We start from the raw sequence: 25,466 nt of genomic DNA, 5'->3' as shown, positions 1-25,466 counted from the left end.
TAGGCTGGGGGTGGTAGCTCATGCCTATAATCCCAGCACTTTGGAAGGCTACAGCGGGCAGATCGCTCGAGCCCAGGAATTCAAGACCAACCTGGGCAACTGGTGAGACCTTGTCTTTACAGAAATATAAATATTATCTCAGCGTAGTGGTGCATGACTGTAGTCTATAGTCTTAGCTACTGGGGAGGCTGAGGTGGAATGATCACTTGAGTCCAGGAGGTGGAGGCTGCAGTGAGCTGTGATTGTAGTACTGCACTCCAGCCTGGGCAACTGAGCAAGACACTGTCTAAAAAAAGAAAAAAGAAAAAGAAAAGAGTCTAACATAATGAGTATATTTTTTGTTTTATTTTTATATAAAGCATTTCAATTGATTTTTATCCTCCTATAACCTTAATACTCTTAACTATGTTTATGGTTTTGCTGTGTCCTCACCCAAATTTCATCTTAAATTGTAGCTCCCATAATTCCCACATGTCGTGGGAGTGACCCAGTGGGAGGTAATTGAATCATGGGGGCAAGTTTTTCCTGTGCTATTCTTGTGATAGAAAATAAGTCTCATGAGATCCAATGGCTTTATAAAGGGCAGTTCCCATGCACACGCTCTCTTGTCTGCCACCATATAAGACATGCTTTTGCTCTTCCTTCTCCTTCCATCATGACTGTGAGGCCTCCCCAGCCTTTTGGAACTGTGAGTCCATTAAACCTCTTTCCTTTATAAATTACCCAATTCTTGTGTATGTCTTTATTAACAGCATGAGAATCGACGAATACACTTATTTTGTAATATTTTTAATTCTCTAGGAACGCAAAGAATTTAACCTTTGGTGATCAGTACATAGTTGTAAATATTTATTGTGGAAAAGGAAAAAGGGGCTGGGCACAGTAGCTCATACGTGTAATCCCAGCACTTTGGGAGGCCTAGGTGAGTGGCTCACTTGAGGTCAAGAGTTTGAGACCAGCCTGGCCAACATGGTGAAACCCCATCTCTGCTAAAAATACAAAAATTAGCTGGGTGTGGTAGTGCATACCTGTAGTCCCAGCTACTTGGGAGGCTGAGGCTGGAGAATCGCTTGAACCTGGGGGGCGGAAGTTGCAGTGAGCTGAGATTGTGCTATTGCACTTCAGCCTGGGTGACAGAGTGAGACTCTGTTAAAAAAAAAAAAAAAGAGGAAAAGGGTAGGGTCGTGGAATCAAACAGCCAAGGATTACAGACATTACAAACATGGAATTACAATCACACAATTGTTCTGTTTAATTTCTTAACTAACTTGAACTTTTGTTTTCTCAATTGTAAGATCAGGATGACAGTACCTCTCTAATAGGATTGTTTTGAGGATTAAAATTGAGAGCTTATATAAAAAGAGTCTTGAATACTGCCTGGTATGTAGTATTAAAATGGTCATTTTCTTCCCTCTTTCCTACATTGAAGTGCTCATAATCACTATCACTGCCAATTTATTTTTCAACGTAACATTTTGAGAACATCAGAGGCAACCAGATGAGTATTTAATGAAATTAACTGATCATCTCATTTATTTATTCAATTAATATGTAATTTTAGATATGATAAATGGAATGAGCTAGCATAAAAAATATTTACTTGCTGGGGTAATTTCTTCCTGGAACTTAAGTGCCTTTGACTTTTAGTCAAAGAACTCTCTTTGAGAGTCAACTAAATCAAACTTATGGAAAAAAAAACATCAACATAAGATTCTGTTACTTGGGGGGCTGATGTGGGAGGATGGCTTGAGTCTAGGAGAATGAAGCTGCAGATGAACTGTGATCTCACCACTGCACCCCAGCCCGGCCAACAAAGTGAGACCCTGTCTCAAAAAAAAAAAAAATTCTGTTTTCAGTTGACTGATATATTTTAATTCTACCTGCAGTGAACATGTATTTATAAACATAAATTGAACACATATTGCCTATCTCATATATACATGTGCATATATACACACACACACACACACATAATATATATTGCATATATGATGCAAGGTGCTTATCCCAGCAGGAAAGGTTTGCAGGCTCATCTTTGAAACTACATTGATAAGAAGTAGAGTGAACATACGTTTTAATTTTTCTCTTAAAAGAGGTTTAATTTATATCTGCTGACTTGATGCAATTGTTAACAAAACCTTCTTATACCCTCCAAAGAGTTCCAGGAGGTGATAAGAAGTGTTTGGATGATATAGTACATGGTCATCCTAGTAAGAGATATCGCCACTCAGGAATAGGGACTTTGTGGCGCCTTTTGAAAGATCCTGGGAAGTAGTTGACTTGACCATTTCTTGCTCAGGGTCGGGATTTCATTTTGAAGGCCTCAGGCGCAGCAACAGCTGGGCTATCCAAGGGGTTGCTATGATGAATGGAAGCATGCAGGGCAGCCAAGGCTGGAGGGCTCAAATAATGGATGTCCAGTTTTACAGGATGTGCTAATGTTAACAGTTACATTGCTAACTAGTTAAAGATCAGCCTTTTGAAAAATGACTTCCCACTTCCAGCCTCTAATAAACATAAAACTGTGCGAAGACAGATGAGATGATGCTTTGAGTAATCCTTAATGAAACTGATTTGAGAAATAAAACCATTTGTCTCTCCCATTTGACTGCCTCTTGTGTAAAATCGCTGTGTAATCATCTTAAACCAGAATGGACTGGGGAGACTGAGGGACAGAAACTTCTGAGTCTTATGTTTCTGTCATCCACAACTGCTCATCAATAAGAAAGAAGCAAATGTTGCAACAAGTCCTTTCTCATGAGAATACTGAGCATTCATGCATAACTTAAGAAAAATCTTTCCACGGATTTGTGAGCACTTGTGCAATGCGTTTGACACGGTGATTCACCTTGGTCTAAAAAGTCAGGAGGCAAGTCCTTGGCAGAAATATGTTGTTACTCTGAGTAAATTAATTCTGGAGCTCAGCTCATTTCCAACTGTTTACCATTCAGATTCTTGGTGGTCTTAATGCCTGGCACCCATCCTGTTGAATTTGCCAGTTTGACAATTCAATCGGTTATTAACACAGCCTCAACGACTGAAGATTTTAAGTGTGGCCTGCTAGAGAAAACCCTGGATAAGGAGTCTGGCAGCATTATTTTCTAGTTCTCTTCGTGATTTGGAAAAACCACTTCACTTCCTTATGCCCCACTTTGATCACCTGGAAACAAGACTCACGTGCCTCACAGAAGTGCTTTCATCAGGAACACCAGCTGTTCCTTCTGCATACCCTGTTCCTCCCTGCATGCCTGACTGGACTCCTGGCCTGTCCTCCCTGCACCACACTTTCTACAAAAATCAATAGCATTTAGAGAGGCAGCACAGGTGCCAGTCAAATATGTGCCAGTTTTGCCATATGAAAATTCCTGTATTTCTCCCAGGTTCTTTGGAGGAAATGGTTTGTCTCCTCTGAGCTTGTTAACGTGTTATCGCTACTCTTTCATGGCAACATCCATGCTACTCCTTTGTACATTTTATTGTTGTTCTCAAGAGCATACTAGCTGTGGGCTGGCTCTATTGCACCTTCATTTAACTGGTTGCCAGAGGAAGAAACTTGCAAGTGTTCTTTTTCCTGTCCATTTTTAGAGCCATGTTACAAGTGTTCTATGTGATTCATTTCACTTGCGCTTGGTTTCCTTTCTGCTGTCTTTCCTTTTCCTCTGCCCTTAACTTTCCTCCCAAATCCCTGATCACAGTGCAATTTGCATGACAGTTCCTAATTCCTTAGTTTTCTCTTGGACCCATCTGTACCTCTCCAACTCTATTGCTACTGACTGGTTTGTTCAGGTTCTTCTAATCATTATGGCTAGTGCAACTTTCTTCTAAGAGGCTTTCCCAGGCCTCCTGCTAACAATTATCTATAGTGCATCTGTAGTTATTTTTATTTATTTATTAATATTATTATTATTATTTGGAAACAGGGTCTCACTCTGTCAGCCAGGCTAGAGTGCAGTGGCACCATCATGGCTCACTGTGACTTCTAACTCCTGGACACAAGCGATCCTCCCACCTCAGTCTCCTGAGCAGTGGAACTACAGGCACATACAGCCACGCCTGGCTTATTATTTTTAGGAGAGACAAAATTTTGCTGTGTTGCCTAGGCTGGTCTTGAACTCCTGAGCTCGAGCAATCCTTCCGCCTTAGCCTCCCAAAGTGCTAGGATTACAGGCGGGAGCCACCATGTCCAGCCTGCAGCGATTTTTCTTAAAGACCTTTCTTAAATCTCATCAGCCTGCTCCTGTTTAAAGTCTATCAGGGACCCTTTAGTGCCTGTCTTCAGGGCTGGCTCCACAGGTGTGTAAGATGCGCACTTGTATAGGACCCCTGTGCTTAGAAGGGCCCATACCTGGTTTATCATTCTGTAGTCACTGTTTCGTACTGAGGTCTGCAGATTATGGAGTCAGTCCTGTATTTGGTGTAGAATCTGAGTCACATAAAGAGCCTTTACAACCATATGGCCACCTCCCCTCATGCCCTAGTCACTGTTCTCTGACCCTAAGCCCTATGCTTTCCTGTTCCTTCCCATGTAGCTTTCCCTCAATCATGCCATTTGGTCTAGTTGGTGTTGTTCATGCCACAACAATTTATTCTATGTTTCCTGTGTGCCAGAGATTGTCACCGGGTAGTGGAAATACCGAGATGAGGGCAGAAACTTGATTTCACAGAAAAAACCAACTACACACACATGACTCCAATACAATATGGGAAATGCAATAAAAGAGAAATGACTGATAAGCCAGTTACACAAACATGCACAATATATGGCTTCTGTTTGTTTGATGTTTACCAAAATAGAATTGTATTTTACATATTGCCCTGAATGGGTACCTATCTTTTACAATCTTTCTACTTATTTTTGTAGGTTTTTCTCATTGTTTGCTTTCTAAAAATGACACAGATTTTTATCTGCTTCTTTCTTTTCTCACTCAGCAATTCTTCGTGCAAATTTCTCCTAAACCAATGATTAAAACAAAGTTTGGGATTATTTTAAGAATCTTCTTTTAATCATTTCTTTGTTTCTATCATTAGAACAGCAAGCTTAAAGTTCATTTTCATTCGACTACTTTAGAAAAGAACATTAAAGCCGGGCGCGGTGGCTCAAGCCTGTAATCCCAGCACTTTGGGAGGCGGAGACGGGCGGATCACGAGGTCAGGAGATCGAGACCATCCTGGCTAACACGGTGAAACCCCGTCTCTCCTAAAAATAGAAAAAACTAGCCGGGCGAGGTGGCGGGCGCCTGTAGTCCCAGCTACTCCGGAGGCTGAGGCAGGAGAATGGCGTGAACCTGGGAGGCGGAGCTTGCAGTGAGCTGAGATCCGGCCACTGCACTCCAGCCCGGGCGACAGAGCAAGACTCCGTCTCAAAAAAAAAAAAAAAGAAAAGAACATTAAATAGTAGCTGTTTTCCAACTTGAGCCTTTTGTGTATTAAAATTAAACATTCGGTTCTACCCTTGTATTTATTCTTTCAGTTAAGCAAACTAGCATATTATTTGGAAATTTTGTTGTAAATGCTGGCTTTCCTTTACAATTTTTTTTCCCTCAAAACATCTGTTTAGGGAGGAAACATGTAAATCATAAGATAATTCCACAAATGATGTTCAGATGAAAACTTTCCCAACTTGGCCTAATTTTAGAGCCCTGCTACAGATATTCTGTTTAATTAATTTCACTTGCATTTGGCTTCCATTCTCCTGTCCTTATTTTCCTCTGCCCAGGGGGAATCAGTTTTTTCCTAATGTTTCTTCTCCTTCCTCTGTGTACCATAGGTCACTGTAGACTCCATGGTTCTCTCTCTGTGTTCACCTGGATCTGCCTGCAAAAGTCTACCGCCCTCTCCTTTCCTTCTTAGCTAGGATGGCAGTTGGCAAATTGACCCTGACATTTTCCTAGAGATGTGCCGAGGATGGCAGTTTTAATTTAATTTAAGTTTTAGGAGTTAAAAGTTCTTATTTTTCCCAGTCTGAGTTATTAATATCTTGGGTAAAACCTAATTTCTATTGGGAGACTGGGGATGTATCGGGGGCAGAATGAATCAGACAGCAGAATCTGTTTGAGGTTGAAAACAAAGCAGAGACTGAAAAGCCCGGAGACATTCTGGACCCTTATTTTCTGTTGCTCTGTCTTCTTTTGCCTGTCTGCATGTTAAATGCCTTTATCCCCATTCCATCCTGCACCATGCCATGGATCCACACATTCTAGTGGGAAGTGATTCTTTCAACCCAGACCTTCCTTTGTAGCACTATCCAAAACTGTCATTGCTGATTTATTTGAGAGAGTTCTTGGTTAATGTCTGTCTCTCTACTGGGCTGTATTCTTCTAGAATACACAGCCCACCATAGAGACCAAAATACATAACGTCTCAGGAAATCAGTACTGCCTGACAGAACCTTCTGCAGCGATGGGCATGTTCTGTATCTGTGCTGTCCATTATCATAACCATGGGCAACAAGTGGCTGTTGAGTATTCAGAATATTGTCAGTATGACTGAATAATAGAATTTTAAATTCTGCTTAATTTTAATCCATTTAAATTTATGTAGCCACGTGTTATTAGTGGCTTCCATATTGGGCAGGGCAGACTGAACTAGGTTAGTAGATGTGTGGATGGAGGAAACTCAAGGAAGTAAGTACCTAGGTATGGGATTAAAGGAGAGTCAAAGTCATCAATGGTAATATTTTTGCATTTTTTATTTTCTTTTCTTTTTTTTTTTTTTTTTTTGAGACAGAGTCTCACTCTGTTGCCGGGGCTGGAGTGCAGTGGCCGGATCTCAGCTCACTGCAAGCTCCGCCTCCCGGGTTCACGCCATTCTCCTGCCTCAGCCTCCCAAGTAGCTGGGACTACAGGTGCCCGCCACCTCGCCCGGCTAGTTTTTTGTATTTTTTAGTAGAGACGGGGTTTCACCGTGTTAGCCAGGATGGTCTCGATCTCCTGACCTCGTGATCCGCCCGTCTCCGCCTCCCAAAGTGCTGGGATTACAGGCTTGAGCCACCGTGCCCGGCCCCATTTTTTATTTTCGACATACACCCCCGACACACACACACACACACACACACACACACACACACACACACACCAGCTTGCTCCACTGGCTAGATTGGGTTGAATTCAAGAGATTTGTAGCCTCCCATATTGGTTCTGATGTCTTTCTCTCACCAGAGAAAACACAATTGCAGTTGTACAGGGTGTAGTCATTCATAGCCCTGTTTCACCCTCGCATATGATCCTGTCTTCCTCTGGGTGCAACGAGGTCGTCATCAGTCTAAGTATGTTGGTGTGGTCCCCTGAGTCAACAGGAAGTGGCAAATCCTTGCTGAATGAGTTCCCTCAACTGGGAGGATATCCTGAACATGCTATAACCTGAGAAAGCACATGTTTATCTTGCAGCATAAAAGCCCTCTGTTGGCCACACAGTGCTTGTTAATCCAGGGCTCTCTGTAAGCCTGACTCAGTAGGTGGTAAGTAAAGAAATGAATTTACCATCCTTGTTCCTGTAACTCATGCTGACTGTGCACATGCCTCAACTGGAGGCTGGTTTTTGCTTTTCCAAGGTGTATGTTTCTAAGGAGACATTTATCTGTGTGTATCAAAGAATAATTTGCCTTGGATGACATCACTGGTCACAGCCCATTCTGCTCAGTTACTTATTTAAAGGAGCCAAGTCTGAAAGGCCTGACTTAGAAAGGATCTACCTTCAAAAGTTGTGTCAACGGGAAAGCCTCAGCATGCTGTTCTGAGTGGAGGGCCGGGCGCAACATGTACACGCAGACCCAGAAGATAAAAGTTGGGCCTACAAATGCACCTCTTCTGCAAATGAGATGCCAATTTCTCCAGGCCACCTGGGAGCGAAAGGGCTTTCTGACCTTCCTGAAAACCCAACACAAATATCTCAACAACTTTTTCAAAATATCTGTTTTCCTGCCGCTCTCCTGCTGGTTCAATCTGGGGAGCTTAAGTAGCTGTGATTGTCTCTGCAAAATCTGCCTTTTAGTATAACTTATTTGGACAGAAAAAAAGCCATCATCTATTAAAAGTTTAGATGCACTTGCCCCTTTGATCCAGCAATTCTACTTCTAATAATTATAGAAATACTTGCATATTTAAGAATATATATATATATATATGGTTATTCATTGGTGTGAAAAATTTGAACCAAGAAAAATGCCATTAATAAATCATGATGTAATAAATCAAGGTGTGCAGATGGAAATGGCAGAAGTAAGTTGCCTGCTCACTTCCGTTTCCCTTTCCCTTTCTACTTTTTATTTTCTCATCTTAATGTCTTGAGTATTCATAATAAAATATGGCTTTATTCAAGCATAGATTGATAAGCATCATGGTGAATAATATCAGTAATATTTGAAATATAATCAAATTTATTTTTCATTTGTTGATGTAAAGTCTCTGATATAGTTTGACTCTGTGTCCTCACCCAAATCTCATCTTGAATTGTAATCCCCACATGTTGAGAGAGAGAGGTGATTGGATCAAGGAGGTGGTTTCTGCTCTGCTGTTCTTGTGATGGTGAGTTCTCATGAGATTTGATGGTTTTATAAGGGGCTTTCCGTGATTGGCTGTCACTTCTCTCTCCTCCCGTCATGTGAAGAAGGTCCTTGCTTCCCCTTTGCCTTCACCATGATTGTAAGTTTCCTCAGGCCTCCCAAGCCATGTGGAAGTATGAACCAAGTAAACCTCTTTCCTTTATAAATTACCCAGTTTTGGGTAGTATCTTAACAGTAGTGTGAAAACAGACTAATACAGGGTTTAAGCTGGGGACCAGGTTAAAGGAATGACCATCAGTAATGATAACCAAGGCAGGGTTTAATGAGTAAGGCAAGATGACTGAGGCCCCTCAAGAAAAATGCAATATATTTTCTGTACCAGCAGACCAGACTGAGAAAAGGGGACTGGAAGAATCTGTAACAGACCACATTTTAAACTTGAATTTGACTTAGTAATTAGAACTAATTACTAAGAATGAAGAGATTGAACTGGAAAGGGCTGATACTTTTAATTCTTGTGTAAGGAGGATTTCATTTTGGTTTCGATTTTGCCCTCCGCTAAACTGGGGATCCAGGGCTAATTGAGTTCAGTTTTTTAAAAATAATGTGACATTTCGGCATACTAAGTGTCTACTGTCATGGGTGACAGCAAGGGCAGAGAGAACATCTATGCAGTGGCCACCCTGGATTGCCACTAGATTCCGCCTTTTCACTTTCTCAGCCCACGGCACCTCCAGGCAGTGAAATCACTGGTAACAAGACAGCAGGAACATGAGCACACAGATAAGGGATTCTTTATACACCTGTGGCCGTGGAACCAGAAGAAGAAAGAGCAGGTCTGCTCTCAGTCATGTGCAATCTCGATTCAATAATTTTATACAAAACACAGATTCTTTCCCTCATGAGCTCATCCTTTGTGTGGCATAATTTCCAGACTCCTCTGAGGTAGGCGAGTCATGTGACAATTGTCTCTACAATGCTGATTCTTCCATTTTCATGCAATTCACACCTTTTATAATATTAACATCAAAAGGTGAGGGTAGGAATGTCTGGGCCACTGAGAAATCTTAAGGCTACTTGATCAAAATCCCATTATGTGCTAGATGTCCCTCCTGCCACCAGGAGTTGAAATTATGCCAGTTGTTCCTTATGTCTGCAGTTTTATCTGTCTCTTGTGATCTATACATTTGTCGACATTTTATTTCTATTAACATATTTTGTTACACTTCCTCCACCTTTTTCAACAGATGCCCTCTTCTGAACAATCCTGCCACCTAATATTGTACATTTGCGTTGTAACTATGATTTTTGACTCCCTTACTTTCAGAACAAATGGAGAGACCTCGTTTAGTCGATTGATGGTAGCAACAAGGAAGAAAGCAAATGGAGAAATGACATCTCATGACCCAGGCAATTTATGGGATTACATGATATAAGAATTAATGCTGGAAAGGACCTTGCAGATTACCTGGTCCAACTCTCACATTTTCATTTGAATACATTAAGAATCTTAAGTGACCTTCCCAATATCACATAGCTAGAGTTGAAACTCAAGTGAAATCAACAGAACTCATTTTTAGAAAGTTCAGATAAGATGTTTGAAGCAATCTTTGGAATCAACAATAAAATAAGCTTCTGAACTGAAATTTGAAATGAAGTCAGGGCATTGGGCTTCTTTGCATACTATTAGGAATGCAAAATACTAAAATTAATTTAGGCAAAATCATAGCAGCATTTTAATTTTACAAGCTGATTTATCCAAGCATTTTGGTGTAAATCCTCATTTAATATTCATGACAACTTTATGAAGCCTGAATTATTATTCTGATTTTGCAGTTTAATTATTCTAGGTGCAGAGAGGTTAACTGGCTTTCGCATTAACAGAGAGGTGGTAAATGTTAAAACAAAGACTCAAATACAAGTCACATCACTCCAAAGGCAGTGCCAACCAGTGCCCAAACAGTAAAGGTACTTCTAATTCATATCAGAGATGTATCTCTTAATGTTTCCAGAAGAATCGAATCACTGACCACTTTCCTGCTTTGGTGAGGCTTATTTAAGGGTTCACTGGCCCTCATTATTGGTGTGATCCCAGTTAGTAAAGGGACTAGAGAGCTATCATGACACAGCATGCTTCCCCCAACAGTTATACTTGAAGTGTCAAAAATTATAAAGGAAGCTAAGCATAGAGTGATACTATATTAGTGGTTTTGTTTGTTTGTTTGTTTGTTTTTTAAAATAAAATAGCCCCTCTTTCTGGCATCTTTGTTTAGAATAATTAAATTTGAATTGGATTTTGACTGCTCATTTGACCAAAATTACAGAATTGATTATGCTCTTGAAAAGGGAAGGTATAAATAATGCAAAAATTATTCTGTAATTATAAGCAATTGACAAGGATTCAGGGGATGTGTTTAAACTTCCTTACCCAACATCCAGAGGCAGGTGACTGCTCCTTTTTTCGCCTCTTAGGGTATTTCTATAATCTTTTTTCTCACGTTAGAATGACTTAATTTTGCGTGCATTTTTGCTCATGATGTTTTCAGGATGATGCCAACCATGTATGCCAGAGACAGAAAGAAACATGCTTCTTTTGCTGGAGTTGTACAGGTTGTTCCTCAAAAAAGTTAGATTCCTGTAAAATTGGGAACTTAATGGTGATTTGTTGTTGTTTATGGTTTTATGGGCACAGAGCCAGAAGAGACCCTGGAGGCCATCCAGCGGTACCATTTTATGTCGTAGTGGATGGAACGGAGACTCCAAGAGATTAATTGAGATAGCCTGGAGTTTCCTGGCAATTTCCTTGAGAAATAATGATACTTAGTGGCAGAAGTGAGTCCAAAATACATTTGTGCAGGTCCAAATCGTGCAGTTTTCCCTGCCATACCGCACTGCTTCTGGTTACAAGTTTTCATGCGCCCTCTATTCCTGACATGCTGTAATATCTGGGGCAGGTCCATCTTTCTCTGCCTGTCTCTCCTTATCTATAGATCTGATGTATGACTTCTCTTTGTAAGGGTGTCACAAATTTTCTTTCAAGATCATACTTTTGTATGCTTATTTTTAAAATGGCACTTTTCTACTTCAGCTCCTCTTGCAAATAAAGTAGACCCTTGAACAACATGTTTGAACTGCACAGGCCATTTATAAACAGATGTTTTCAACCAATAGAACCTGCCCTTTGTACCTGGGAGTTTTGCATCCGCAACCAACAGCAGATTATATAGTAGTATTCCCTCAATGCACAACCTGCGGATATAAAGGGCTGACTTTTTGTGATACATGGGTTCCGTGGAGCCAACTCTAAAGCTTGAATATGTATGGGTTTTTGTATCTGCAGAGGGTCCTGAAATCAATCCCCTACAGACACCGAGCAACTGTAGTTATTGTTTACAGGGATAAACTTGGCAATCATTCCTTAAAATTGATTACTGACTGATGCGTTTTCCTCACTTCCAGAGCGCATATTATATGGTACTGATATGATATGTATCAGTATGTATGGGGATTTTCTTTTCTCTCTCTCTAACTGCACCGTGTCCACACATGGGAGAAACTCATGGGACATTGGTTGAATCTTCCCAGCATTGCTTGTATCTCATGATGCAGACAAACTGGATTACTTCTGCCTTCATTCATTTCTAAATAATAGTAATAGCAAACATTATTAGGTTCTGACAGTGCTAAGCTCAAGGTAAGCAGGTGACATTTATCATCTTATTTAAAGAAGCTCACAACCCTGTGAGATAAGTACTGTCACTAGTTCCTTTAAACAGATGAAGAAACTGAAGCTGAAAGTAGTTAGCCCGGATCTCCTGGGCTGAGTGGTGGAACCAGGATTTGAACAAGCTGATTTTTACTCACTGTGGTATTCTGCCTCTGACATAAAGTCAGGGTATCCCAGTAAGGGCAAGGAATGCTTTGGCATCTAAATCTTATGCTTCGACATTCCCACCAAGTAGCCATGTACTCTCTGAAAATCTGGTTTAATTTATGCAATTCCATCTTTACCTGTTAGAAGGGCTGTCTCTATGTTAAGGCTAAACCTGCCTCCTGGTCCTTCATAAATATTGCCCCTGCCATCTGGAGTCATGGAGAAGAATCTTGAATATTCTTCCATAGCACAGATTTCAGAAACTCTGAGACTTCTGCTTTCCTTGATTGATGTCCAGTTAATGCATCTAGTCTTTGCATGTTGGAATTTTAAGTTCCTTCATAAACCTACACATTTGCATCTGATGCCCTCAGTTTGTCTGTGTGCCTCATAATGACAGCATTGACACCCACCTCCTACTCAGTTGGGTTTGGACCCCTTCCAAAAGTTAGCCATGTTTTCTTTGTCATAGCACATAGCTCCTGTTAATTCAACGACTAGCTCCTGTTAATTGAACTACTAGTTGTGCTCAGGGAGGTCAGAGTCATTGGTTAATGCTGGAGAAGGAGAAGAATAGGGAGCCCCTTGTCTGAGGCAGATGTTGCCTGGGTTTCCAGGTTCCTTTTATCTTTCAACTGGCGTGTCTGCTGCCCCTCTCCAGCCCTTTCCTGGCCCTCCAATACCACCCTGTTTCTCCTCTGGCTCTGGGTGGTCCTTGCCTACTGGCTGCTTGTCTGGCTTTGCCCTGTGTTCCTTGGGTTACTTAATATCTTGACATGCTCCCATCCTAGTGTTTTCTTCTTGATAATGATAGTGCTTGAGGGATTTTCAGAAATACCCAGAGGAGCTACTTTCATCCCTCCCTTCCTCCCTTCCTTCCTCCCTTCTTTCTCTTCCTCCATCCATCCCTTTCTTCCTTACTTCTTTCCTCCTTCCTTCCTCCATCCCTCCCTCTCTTTCTTTCTTTGTGGAGTGGAGATAAGGAGCAAGAACATGTAGAGAAATATCCCCAGGTAATTATGATATATAACATTTTATGTCATTTCTTTCTTTATATTCATTGTCTGGCACTTGAAGAAAGAAAGTATTAAGCAATGAAACGTCTGGAAGTCTCTTAATAATATCTGGTATAATATTCCCTATATTCTCTCTCTCTCTCTTTTTTTTTTTTGTTTTGAGACAGAGTCTCGCTCTGTCACCTAGGCTGGAGTGCGGTGGCGTAATCTCAGCTCACTGCAACCTCCACCTCCCGGGTTCAAGCGATTCTCCTGCCTCAGCCTCCTGAGTAGTTGGGATTACAGGTGTGTGCCATCATGCCCAACTAATTTTTGTATTTTTAGCAGAGGCGAGGTTTCTTCGTGTTGGCCAGGCTGATCTCCAATTCCTGACCTCAGGTGATCCACCTGCCTCGGCCTCCCAAAATGCTGGGATTACAGGTGTGAACCACCGTGCCTGGCCAATAATCCTGTATTCTTTTACATGAAAACAAAACAAAACAAAAAATAAGAGATTCGATGCTATTTCAAAAATTTGAAACTTCACTGAACTGTAGGCTAATGAATGAGGGAATGTCATAAAAGCATTGTCAATATTTTAAAATCTTTGGTGTGATTATCTCACTTTAAGAGTTATAAATTTCCTTTTTAGCATTTTGCTCACAATTATAGTATGCTGCCAACATATAATTGAGTTTCTTTGGTGAGGTCATATTTTTATGCTAAACTTCACATCTAGTACTTATTAGACATCCTCATTCAATTTTAGTTATTCCTTTTTCATAATTCAAGTAGTACTCTCTTTTAAAAGTGAATCGTATTATTTCATTAAATATCCAGCACAGAAACATTAAATACCACATTTATATATGTTTTTAGAGTAGTAATAGTAAAAATAAGAATAAGAAACTATTAGGTTTTCTTACTAAACTATCACTAATCAATTCTTCATAAAATTTGCTTAATTCCCAAATTTGAGGATACTCTCTCAGACGCAGTATAAATCTTTGTCATAAAGTAAGAACATTTCATAATTTCCCAGTAGATAATTATTAAAATTCTTCAGATTTCTTCCCTAACTCTCTTAGCTTCCTTTTGTAGACAACTGAGGAGTTTATTTATCTTCCCTTGCTGTGCAAACGCATTAAATGGAGAACCTGACTTTTTGCTCCAGTGAACCACTCACCTCTCTCATGATCCTTCTCTTGCATTCAGCTGTAGTGAAAGCAAGATAGGCCATCCAGGAAACCATGCAAAGACTCCCCAACTTGTCTCTGAGAAGTAGAGATGTTTCCTGCACTCAACTTGAATTTGAACAAGTTTCTGTGATCTTGAATTTGTATGCTAATGCTTATTTGATAACTCTTATACAGTATTACATACATTTTACTTAAGGAAATATTTTATTATAAGTCACAGCAATTTAACACTGTTTCTGTTTACTGAAAGAGATTGGTATTATTTCTTCTTTAGATATTGGGTAGAATTCACCAGTAAAACAAATTGGACCAGATTCCTTGTTTTTAGAAATGTTTTAAATTGCTGATTCAATTTCATTAATAGATGTAGTACTATTTAAGTTAGCTCTTTCTCCTTTTGTAACTTGGTAGTTTATATCTTTCCAAGGGTTGGTCCATTTCATTTAAGTTATCAAATATGTGTGCACTGAGTTATTGGTGGTATTTCTTTCTTATTCCTTGAATATCCATGGGATTGGTAGTGATGACCACTCTCTCATTTCTGATAGTGATAATTTGTGACTTCCCCTTTTTTTCTTGGTTAGTCTGGCAGAAGGTTTTTCAATGCTATTAATCTTTTAAAATAATGAGTCTTTGATTTTATTGCTTTCTCTATTATCTTCTTGTTTATAATTTTATTGATTTCTGCTATAGTTTTTATTATTTCCTTTTTTCCTGTTTAGGTATAATGGGCTCTTCTTCCTCTAGTTTACTAAGGGAAGAGCTTAGGTTACTGAATTTAGCTCTTTCTTCTTTTCTAGTATATGCATTGAATGTCATACATTTTCTTGTAAGCACAGCTTTCACTGCATTCCATAAATTTTGATGAGTTTTCTTTTCATTTTCGTTTAGTTCAAAATATTTTTAAATTTCTCTTGAGAGTTCTTCTTTGATTCACATGTTATTAGAAGTGTTATTTAATCCAAACAGTTGGGAATGTTTTAGCTATCTTTCTGTTATTGATTTTTATTGTGTTCTGAGAACATTCTTCATGTAATTTATATTTTAAAAATTCATTGTGTTTTATGGGTTTAGAATATGGTTTATCTTGGTGAATGTTCTTGTGAACCTGAGAAGAATGTATATTCTGCTATTACTGGAGTACTGTATAAATGTTTATTAGTTTCAATTGATCGATAATGCTGTTCAAACCATCTATGCCCTAACTAACTTTCTCCCTTCTTGATCTATTCGTTACTGAAAGTGTAGTGGATTTGTCTATTTCTCATTGCAGTTCTATCAGTTTTTGTCTCATGTATTTGGATACTCTTTTGATAGGTGCTTTTACATTTAAAATTATGTCTTAAAGAACCAACTCTTTTATTACTAAGTTATGTCTTTCTTTATGCTTGATAATCTTCTTTACCCTGAAGTTTGCTTTGTCTAAAATTAGTACTCTGCTAAACTTTCTCTTGATTAGTGTTAGCATGGTATATGTTTCTCCATTCTTTTACTTTAGCTTATTAGAGGCTTTGTACTTAAAGTGAGTTTCTTGTAGACAACATAGAGTTGGTAAATAACTTTAAAAACAATATTTACTCTGGCAATCTTTGTATTTTAATTGGTATATTTAGTCCATTCACATTTAAAGTGATTATAGCTATAGTTAGATTGATATCTACAATCTTTTTTTTTTTTTTTTTTTGAGACGGAGTCTTGCTCTGTCACCCAGGCTGGAGTGCAGTGGCTTGATCTCGGCTCACTGCAAGCTCTGCCTCCTAGGTTTACGCCATTCTCCTGCCTCAGCCTCCCGAGTAGCTGGGACCACAGGCGCCCGCCACCTCACCCAGCTAGTTTTTTGTGTTTTTAGTAGAAATGGGGTTTCACCATGTTAACCAGGATGGTCTTGATCTCCTGACCTCGTGATTTGCCCACCTCGGCCTACCAAAGTTCTGGGATTACAGGCTTGAGCCACTGCACCCGGCCTAATATCTACCATCTTTGAAACTTTTTTTTATTTATTACATTTATCATTTATTGCTTTTTTTCTGCCTTTTTCTGTCCTTTCTGGTCTTATTGAGTATTTTTTATGTTTCTATTTTATCTCCTCTCTTAGGAGAGCAATTATACTTCTTTTAAAACTGTTAATATGTTTGCTTTAGACAAATAGTTGTCTTTTAGCTTATTTGAGAATAGGAAAATAAAGATTTTACTTTGCCTTCATATATTTCAAACAGATACTCTTTATGTTGATCTAAGTTTCTGCCTTATATTATTTTCTTTATCACTGAAAAATTTCCTTTATATTTATTAGATTTTCTGCAGGGAAGTACTCCCCTTAATGAATTCCCTCAGTTTTTGTTTGCCTGAGAATTTATTTTTCCTTCACTTTTGAAGATTAATGTTCCTAGTTAGTAGGTCTAAATCCTGGGTTAATGCTTTTTTTTTTCTTTTGACATTACCTAAGTAATATCTGTTATTAACTTTGGAAAATTGTTGGCCAATATTACATGAAATATTGTTTCTTCTTTGCTCTTACTTTCTTTACCTTCTTGCATTCCAATTATGTGTATGTTACATCTTTTTAAATTGTTCCACAGTTATTGGATATTGTGTTCTATTTTTAAATTTCCAATCTTTTATTTTTACTTTGGTTCAAGAAGTTTCTATTGACCTGTCAACAAGTTTATCTATTCTTTCTTCAGTTGTGCTAAGTATAATAATGAGCCTATCATTAGTGTATATTGGTGTTCTTCATTTTTGTTATTGTGTTTTTTATTTGTAGCATTTCATTTTGATTTTTTTCTTAACGCTTTTGCTTAGGCTACTTTTACTATTAGCACTCTTAACATATTAATCATGGTGATTTTAAATGCTCTGTCTGATAATTCCAACACCTGTGTCATATGTCTTATTCTAATGCTTGCTTTATCTTTTCAGATTGTGTATTTTCTTCTGGCACGTCTTCTGATTTTTTATATCGAGTAATAGGAAACAGGTAAATTGAGGACTTACGTTAATCTGGTTAGGAGTTGCGTTGTATTTAGTGTTGCTCATAGATGTAGGTACTAAATATTTCAATCTCCTCTAGCATCCTTGTTTTTGTTTTACTTCTTGATTTTGAGTTTTTCTATGTACTGTTGCTTAGGGAAAATTTTTCTTTTGTAGTTCTTTTTTTTTTTGAGACGGAATCTTGCTCTGTCACCCAGGCTGGAGTGCTGTGGTGCAATCTCGGCTCACTGCAAGCTCCGCCTCCCCGGTACACGCCACTCTCCCGTCTCAGCCTCCAAATAGCTGGGACTACAGGTGCCCACCACCACGCCTGGCTAATTTTTTGTATTTTTAGTAGAGACAGGGTTTCACCATTCACAGGATGGTCTCGATCTCCTGACCTCATGATCCGCCTGCCTCGGCCCCCCAAAGTGCTGGGATTACAGGCTTGAGCCACTGCGCCCAGCCCTCTTATAGTTCTTAGACCTGTAAGCACAGTTATTACACTGGCCCCTGTTGATGTGGTGGTTAGGTGTGAGGGAGGTAAAGCGTTGTATAATTTTCTGATTAAGTCTCACCCTTCTATTACGTTGGTGTTTTGAGGCTGTGATCTTCACAAGTGTTTTTCCAGTGGTGTAGCTTTTTGTCTCCTCATCCGTCCTACCTTTCTGGCTGCAATATTCCTAATCTATTTCTTTGAATGCTAATCTCTGTGGACTGTTGTGTTTTCCACTGCCTTAGGTGACATAGGAAAGCTGGAGACATGAGCTGGAAGAATTTCTCTTCTCTTTCTGGAATAAGGCTTCAGAATTGAGTGCTGGCAAACTTCTTTATCCTGGCAAGTGGGCTTTTTTTTTTTTTTAAACGTCTTTCATATTTTACCCTGGCTGTTCTTCCACTCTACTTAAAACAGCCATGAGGACGTATTTTTCAGATACATACAATGTCAACCTAGTGGAGCGACTGAAGAGAAGGACCACAAAAGTGTGGGAGCTCCTTCTCGATCTCATGCTAGTAAACACTTAGCCTCCAGAAATTCATCAAAATCACCATTTAAGTGTTTGTACCAGTTTATGTCTCTAGAAGCTTCTGCTCCAAGTAAGTAGATATTGGTTGCTATATCTTTCTGCATGTGCCTCTCTCCGTATTTTGGAGTTAGTTTGCCCTATGACCTCAATTCTCTTGGTGGGTCCAAGAAAAGTCTTTGAATTTTAGTTTGTTCAGATTTCCCTTGTAAGGATGGAGCTGATGACTTCCAAGCTATTCACATGTTCAAGCAGAAACCATAACTCCCCACAGTAACTATTTTACCTCTAGTAGAAAAAGGTCCTACTGTGGTTGGCAAATCCTAAGAAGATAGCTGTAATCTGGTGGATCTGAGTCACTGGGAAGTCAAAAGGAAGTGGAAGTCTAGTAAGTTCCTCTTTTGGGGAATTACTGGTACCTTGAGGTTGATGGTGTCTCTTTAGGCTTCCTATTTCCGATAAAGAACCTACTGAAACAATATAGTTTTCCAGAATAAGGGAAAAAAAGATGGGGAAAAAAGAGGGAGAAAAACCCTGTTTTTCACTGTAGAAACTGAATATGGCAATTCTGACTTCTGAATTATGAAACTGCTTGCTCTCCCTTTCCCAACTTCTAAAACTCCTCTCCACATGGGATTTCCTGGTGTTGTGAATGTCCACAATCTTGGTATTGCAAAGATCCAATATTATAATAATAATAATAATACAAACATAAGAAATCAGCACCTGTGTAAAGTTATTATATGAAAATGTAAATTAGTATCAAAACCTTTAGCATATTAAATGTTGCCAAAAAGTCATGAAAATGAAGCACATTGTAACAAATACGTTTATGAATTAAATATCATTAAATGAGCAATTGCATATGTGACAGGGTACCATGACTCAGAGTAGAAAAAAATCAAAAACAGGGAGGTATGAAATAGAAGTTGGTAGAACTCAGAAAGGAAATGGAAGAAAAAGACAAAAACTAATTAAGAATAAAAGATAAATTATGAGGAACTCAAGGATGAATAGATGCAATGGAGAGGGCAATGGAGAGACAAAGATAAATGTAAAACTGAAATGTGGAAGAGGCTAAAAGAATTAGATATACTACTCGTCCTTTCCTTGATGGAGTGATAGTTATAGGGTTAATCTCCTGCTATAAACAATTATAAAACTGGATTAAATATTTGAAGCAACTGGTTTCAGATATTGAACAATAGGCAGTGCAAAGCTTTGATCCTTGAGCAAATGGAAATACTCAAGGAGAGCTCAACATTCACCCTGGATTTCTGGCTGGTACTTGTTCCAGACAATTGCACAGGAAATTGGAACAAGCAGAAAGTAACTGTCCTTCTGGGTAGAAGAAACAGAGATCAGAGTTTGGGGATGCTGCAAGGCTGAAATGTACAGAGTATGGCACTGGAGAAGACATATATTCAGAGAAGGTATTTTATAAATCTGTATAGGTACCCCTTAACTCTTGGCTTAATACTAAACTATACTGGCACCGCATGCAATTTCTTCAGTTGTGGCAGAGAAATGCTACAGAGGCACCACAAGCTGAACTAGTATTTTAGATATCATTCAGTTTTGAGAGCTGTTACCTTTCTGATCAGGCAGCTTTGGGCATCTCAGCCATGCATTTAGCTGAGATGCCAAAAACTCTGTCTTTGAGTAGGGTTACACCTTATTTTAGAATACGGGTTACTCTGGACCTGCGCTAAGAAGTCCTAACAATAAGCCATGGGAAGATCAAGCTTATCTTCCAGTCAATTACCTGTCAGAATAAACTTTAACATTCTTTAATGGAACACACAAAAAGTAGGCTCTCAACTATATAACATATACAATTTAGTAATACAAAGAAAAATTACTAGATATGGGAAGAAATAAGAAAAGGTTAGCTACAACCAGAAGAAAAACCTGACAAACAGGAAGAGGATGGGATAGAAGATATGTTGGAGTTAGCAGGCAAGGACTTTTTAAAAAGTTATGCCTGAAATTTAAAGACAAAGATAACACAATGAGCAAACAGATTGGGGAATATTGATGATATTAACAGCAGATTGGATTATGCAGAAAAAAAATCAATGGACTTAAAGGAGTAGCAACAAAAACTATAAAGCATAGCATACAGAGAGAAACTTGCTGAAAAAAATATGAGAGAGTGCATTGGTGACCCATGGGACAATAATAAGCTGTTTAATAGGGTTGTACTTCGTGTCCAGGAAGAATAGAGGAGACACTGGGACAAAAGGAATTTGAAGAGGTAATGGCCAAGAATTTTCCAAATTTGATGAAAAAGAGCAACTCACAAGTCTGAGAAGTTCAACAAACACCAAGAAGGATAAACTCTAAGAAAACCATCTCTAGTCATAAAATAATCAAAATGCTAAAAACCGTAAATACAGAGAAGATTTTAAATCTTATGAATTACTTTTAGTACTTTCATAGTCCATTTAGTGTTGCTAAGGAACACTTACGGCTGAGTAATTTATTAAAAAATGAGGTTGGCCGGGCGCGGTGGCCCACACCTATAATCCCAGCACTTTGGGAGGCCGAGGCGGGCAGATGAATAGGTCAGGAGATCGAGACCATCCTGGCAAACATGGTGAAACCCCATCTCTACTAAAAATACAAAAAAATTAGCTGGGCGTGGTGGTGGGTGCCTGTAGTCCCAGCTACTTGGGAGGCTAAGGCAGGAGAATGGCATGAACCCAGGGGGGCGGAGCTTGAAGTGAGTGGACATCATGCCACTGCACTCCAGCCTGGGCGACAAAGCAAGACTCTGTGGCCTATAGGCCACATGCAGCCCAGGATGGCTTTGAATGCAGCCCAACACAAATTCATAAACTTTCTTAAAACATTATGAGGGTTTTTTTTTTTTTTTTGCAAATTTTTTAAAGCTCATTAGCCATTGTTAGTGCTAGTGTATTTTACGTATGGCCCAAGATAATCCTCCTTCCAATGTGGCCCAGGGAAGCCAAAAGATTGGACACCCCTGCTATACAAGAAACATGGCACCAGCATCTACTTCTGTTAAGGGCTTCAGGCTGGTTCCACACATGGGGGGAAGGTGAAATCAAGCTGGTGTGTACAAAAAAGGGGGAAGATGCCAAGATATTTTTTAACAACCAGCTGTCATGAAGATGAATAGAATGATAACTCACTATAGTAAGAAGGGCAGCAAGCCATTTATGTGGGATTTGCCCCATGATCCAAACACCTCCCAATAGGCCCCACCTCCAACATTGTGGATCAAATTTCAATATGAGGTTTGGAGGGGTCAAATATCCAAACTATAGCAAGTACTATTTATTTTTTTCATATTATATTTATACCACACGTATTAATGTTAATCACTATGCTTTGTAGTATGTATTAATATCATATTCCTATGCTTTGTATTTCTTCTGCAAAATTAATCTTAAGTTATTTTTGGCATTTTCATATCATTTTCATTTCAATGATATGAAAATGCCAAAAATAGCAAGATTAATTTTGCAGAAGAAATACAATTTATCAAAGCTTGTCGAGTTCCACAGAAATTTTGTTATTATTCAGTTAGTGGTGTTTAGGAAGAGTATGAAGTTTTGTATATTAATCTTATTCACTATAATTGGTCATAATATTTTTCCAATAGGAAACCATGATTTAATCAAAGATGAGTTTCAGGACTTATTAGGTCTTAACTATTTTTGATTTCACCTTAGTCCTGTATGATGCACTAAGATTTTATTTCCATTTTTTCCCAGACTGGTGAAAGATAGTAAGCTAGTCTTAGAATGACAACCTAACAATTTTCCCCAGAAATATAAAGTCTGGTTGTATTTGTATTGATTGTAGTCCCTGAAACTAAGATTCTTAAGGATTTTATACACTATGGTGACTGATATGGTTTGGCTGTGTCCCCACCAAATCTCATCTTGAATTGTAGCTCCCATAATTCCCACATGTTGTGGGAGGGACCCAGTGGGAGATAATTGAATCCTAGGGGTGGTTTCTCCCATACTGTTCTTGTGGCATCTGATTGTTTTATAAGGGGAAACCCCTTTCACTTGGCTCTCATTCTTTCTTGTGTGCTGCCATGTAAGATGTGCCTTATGCCTTCCAACATGATTGTGAGGCCTCCCCAGCCACGTGGAACTGGGAGTCCACTAAGCCTCTTTTCCTTAGTAAATTACCCAGTCTCAGGTATATCTTTATCAGCAGCGTGAAAACGGACTAACACAGTGCTCCAGTAACTTCACAGACCATGTACCAAATGTGAGAACAAGCAAACTTGGAAGGCCATAATGACCATAAAGAAATGACTTTGAAACCTGGACCTCTTGGAATTTATGGACAAACAGTGTAATAATTTGGATGGTTATGATCCCAACTTGGGGCTATTTGTTATATCTAGATTCATTATTTTTTGATTACATATATTAATGTCACAGCACAGTAAAATAAATGAACTAACTGTACAGTTGACACTTGAACAACACAGGTTTGAACTGTGCAAGTCCACTTATATGAGGATTTTCTTCTGCCTCTGCCACCCCTTAAAGAACAAGACAAACCCCTCTTCTTCCTCCTCATCCTCAACCTACTAAATGTGAAGACTACGAGGATGAAGAACTTTATGATGATCCACTTCCACTTAGTGAATAGTAAATGTATCTTCTCTTTCTTATAATTTAAAAAATAACATTACTTTTCTCTAGCTTACTTTATTGCAAGAATACAGTAAATGATTCATACAAAATACAAAGTATGTGTTAATTGACTGTTCATATTATCAGTAAGGTTTCCAGTCAACAGTAGGCTATTAATATTAGGTTGGTGCAAAAGCAACTGCAGTTTTTGCCATTACTTTTAATTACATTTAATGGCAAAAACCGCAGTTACTTTTGCACCAACCTAATAGTCAAGTTTTTTAGGAGTCAAAAGTTGTATACATGTTTTTGCCTGTGTGGCAGATCTGTACCCCTTATCTTCACATTGTTCAAGAGTCAACTGTATATTATAAAACTTTGGGACAACATAGGTAGCCAATTTAAGTGCTTTTCCTCAGACAAGCTTTAGAATGCTCACATTAGGTACACATTTGCACATTTCTGAAGTTACCAGTTCATCTTTTGGCTCTCAGAGACAGCTTCTAGCAAAGACTCATTTCAATGTTTCTTGGTAGCATACAGTCCAGATGTGACCCACCACCAACTGAACATCCTGAGGGATATAAAGCGCACTGTGTTTGTTTTGCTTTGCTTTTTTGTTTGTTCCAAATTCTTGTTAATGGTTTTGCCAAGGCGTGATATAAGCAATCTTTTTCAGCCACAAAATTGCTGTTGTGTTTCCTCTATAATATGAATAATTTGACTGCAGGCATGCATGCCGTCTGGTTATGGCTAATTTCAGTCTCTGACTATTGAAGATGCTCTGCCCTAGTGTGGCAGAGTCTCTTCTCATGAATTCTCAGACACTTGTTTCACAGGAGGTGAAAATTCCAAGCCCCCAGTCAGAAGGCTGAAGAATAATGAAGAAGGTGCGATGACACAGACCAGCATACATCCAGGGAAATAGCTCTGGCTGGGCTGGAGTGTTAAGGTGGTGAGCCACTTAGAGAACAAAGTATATCAACTCCTTGATTTTATCAGCTGCTCGCCAGCTCCAGATGGACAAAAAGAGTTTGATCTCTCCCTTCTCCATTTAGACAAACAATACATTATTATAAATAACCGATTATTCTGAAATGTGCATAACAGCTGCAGGTTGGATGCAATTTTGATAAGCAGAAGAAAAAAAAAAAAGCCTGAAATGAAGCCTTACAAGAAACCTAGAGAATATTCAGGTTCCACAAAATAGAGACCATTCACCAAACTAGAGACAATTCACTTTGGCTGCATCCTGAGCTGCTTGGCAGTTTTGATGCTAAATTCTTATCTTTATAAGCATATTTTTGCCATTGCTGTTACTTTATAATCTCTCTTTTCAAGAAATTTTATATGCTTTGTTTTGGAGATCATAGTTTGCAACAAGCTCATGGAGGGGTGTGTGTGTGCACGCGTGCTATCACCTCCTCTTTTGTTAATTCTCAACTCCTTTTCTATTAGTACTTGAAAAACTTAGTCACGTGAACAAATGAGTTAAAGTAACTTTTCTCGTTCTTGAGAAAACAAACTCAACTATTACACTATGAATTTAATGTCTTTTTTTTTTTCATTTTAAATAGGGAGACTTCTGAGAGGAGACCTTGCTTGGAAGAAACTAGAAAGTCTAATTTTTATTTCAAATTTGCATGAACTACATAGGGAATATATTAATTCTGTTGAAATCATTTTCTTTTTGGATCTGTCTGGGATAAATGAACTTGATTTAGAGAGCCAGAGGCACTGGATGACTTTCAGATGTATTGCATGACTTTCCCAAGGCAATTTCCCTGGTTAGATAGAACCCATGGATTCTCTTTTCTGTTGGCTCACAATTCAAGGTCGTTGTCTGCTTCCCCTCAGCTCTCTATTTTAATTCCAGCAGAGCTACAAATGAGAAACCCAACCCATGCAACAGCTCTGAATGAGGTCACTCTGATCACTTTGCTTTTTAAAATAAATAGATGTCCTCTCCCTACCCTAAGGTGGGGCTGAGCTGCCCTCAGTGTAGGGAGACAGTTTCTCTAGGGCAAAGATTTTTTAGACTTTTTTGTTAGTTGACCTAACCATCCACTGAGAATTGGATGGATAAATGGATTATCTCCCTTCCCCTGACAAATACACACATTCCAAAATTAGCGTGCAATATTACAGAAATTATGAAACATCTTGGAGATATTTCATGTACACCAAGTAAAGAATCCCTGTGTTAGTGGCATGTGGAGTCAATGTTCAAAGCAGGCTTTGGAGACAGACAAACATGGGTTTAAAACCCAGTTCT

This window comes from Trachypithecus francoisi, unplaced genomic scaffold (genome assembly GCF_009764315.1).
Source record: "Trachypithecus francoisi isolate TF-2019V2 unplaced genomic scaffold, Tfra_2.0 Lachesis_group3, whole genome shotgun sequence".
Lineage (NCBI taxonomy): Eukaryota > Metazoa > Chordata > Mammalia > Primates > Cercopithecidae > Trachypithecus > Trachypithecus francoisi.
Note: the sequence above shows the minus strand (reverse complement) of the source record.